Genomic DNA, 2,500 nt, shown 5'->3' with positions numbered 1-2,500 from the left:
TGTCAATAACGCCAGACGTTAAACAATGCCATGTAATGAAAGAGTTCGTCCGTATTCTCGTGGTATTTTAAGTGTTCTTTCTCTGCTTGTAGTGTTATTCAGTTGAACTTTATCTTAAGAAAGAACGTTATGTATGGATAGAAAGCAAGAACAATATTATCTACTTAATCATCACAGATTTGTTCCCTAATTTCAGTTGATTTGGTGTATAGGAAAATGTTGAATTGTTTCCGATGAGAGGCTATTTCGTAAATATTACAGATTTTATTCTTGCATACCATGTGTCCTAATTATTCAGGATTTTAGGATAAAAGGAATATCTGATGCTGGTTATTTGAATTTTAAGATATGTTTTAGTCTTGATATCTAGAGCTGCTGCACAAAATATTTTTTATACAGACTTAGCTCAACAAGTGAAGGGAAAGCCAAGTTATGTGTGTTAAAGATTGAAAATAAAAATACATGTGTGTGTGTATATATATATATATATATATATATATATATATATATGTGTGTGTGTGTGTGTGTATATATATATATATATATATATATATATATATGTGTGTGTGTGTATATATATATATATATATATATATATACACATATAAATATACACACACACACACACACACACACACACACACACACACACACACACACACACACACACACACACACACACACACACACACACAGATATGTAGATAGATAGATAGATAGATATATAGACAGATAGACAGATAGACAGATACATATAGATATAGATATATATGTATATATGTATATAATATGATATAATATATATATGTATGTATGTATGTATGTATGTATGTATGTATATATGTATATATATGCATAAGCTTCTTTACACTGCAGTAAATATCTTATGAGATGGACAGTTTCTAAAAAGTAAATCAAGGCCTACAGTTTGTTAACTTGTAACTAATAAGTAGTCATAGGTAGAAAAATACTGTTACTCTGCCCAATCAATTTTTTGTGGAACATGAATTAGACATCTTTGGTAACAGATTTATTGGGATTTTCTGTCATAAAGAAGCACCAACAAATTTTTAAAGATTTGCTGAAAATATTACATGCATTTTGAATGAAAGAAATATATTATTACCAGCCAGGGAAAAGTGTATATGATGAATTTTAAGTATCTGTAAGTATATACATTTTGAACCCTTTGTTTTCCTGATTAGTTGAAAAGAATTAAAAATATTAATGCATGTAATACACAAATCTTTATAAATTTTTTGCAGTGATTAGTAGTTATATATGTGTGTGTGTGTGTGTGTGTGTGTGTGTGTGTGTGTGTGTGTGTGTGTGTGTGTGTGTGTGTGTGTGTGTGTGTGTGTGTGTGTGTGTGTGTCTATTTATATATATATATATATATATATATATATATATATATATATATATATATATACATATATACGTATACATGTATGTGTATATATTTTTTCCCAGTACATTAAATGTAGATAAAGTGTATGTAAATTATTATATATTTAGATCATGCAGGAGCGTAGGGAAAGATAGTTCATAGCACTTATACTAAACCTATGTAGAAATTCACCGAATTCTGCTAATATTAAAGCTAAGAGGAAGATATAGTACATTACGAATTAGTAATATAGTGATGACACAATTAAAGACACATATACACAAATGATTAGTATTAAAACAGTAGTAATGTCATAATATTGATGATGGTGATAATAATAATAATGATAATAACAATAAGAATAAGAATAATGACAACAATTATAGTGGTAACGAGGTAGAGATGATGATTATTAGTAATTATGATGAAAATACTGATAAAAGTGATGATAATAAAAATAACAGTAATGATAATGAGGATAATGATAATAAAAGTTATATTATAATAACAAGGATAGTAAACTATGATATTATGACAAGGATAATAATAAACCGTGATAATACTAATGTTAATAATCTAAGGTAATAATGATAATGATAATATGATGAGAATGATGATAGAATAAACAAATAAAAAACAGGGTGTCATACAGTCACTTAGACAAACAAACACAGAGGCAGGAGTAAACACCACCTCCGAAATCAGTCAAAGTGGCAGAGATCAGTGCAGTGTGTCTCAGAACATGTGATTCGTCTGCACTGCATTCTCTCTCCGGCAGTTTGTTGACATTCCCCTTTTGGCCTCGTGCGTGTGGAGGAAATCGTTGTCGTTGTATTTTAAACTTCCGATGAGATGCAAATGTGTGGTTATAAGTAATGAGTTGGACTGTGGCTATGGGGTGATGGTGGATGGAAGAGGATATAGTTTTCGTTGGTGGGGAGAGAAAGATCAAGGAGGCACTTAGGCGGGATTGTGAAATAAGTTAAATAAAATTAAAAAATCGCTCTTGTTTTGAAACTCGCCGAATAGATGGAATCAATTGGAAAGGAGAATATCTCGTTGTTGCAAAAACCTTCCTTCGCCAAGGTTATGTCTTTAATTCTGTTTTTA

The 2,500-nt window shown here is 30.0% G+C and overlaps 1 protein-coding gene across 3 annotated transcripts in view; it reads left to right on the top strand.

Annotated features, from left to right (window-relative positions):
* LOC125046221 (CD2-associated protein-like) overlaps positions 1-2,500 on the top strand; it is a 168,070-nt gene that overhangs the window by 357 nt on the left and 165,213 nt on the right. The window lies entirely within an intron of this gene.

Source organism: Penaeus chinensis, chromosome 38 (genome assembly GCF_019202785.1).
Source record: "Penaeus chinensis breed Huanghai No. 1 chromosome 38, ASM1920278v2, whole genome shotgun sequence".
NCBI lineage: Eukaryota > Metazoa > Arthropoda > Malacostraca > Decapoda > Penaeidae > Penaeus > Penaeus chinensis.
This window is presented reverse-complemented; position numbering and strand designations above follow the sequence as displayed.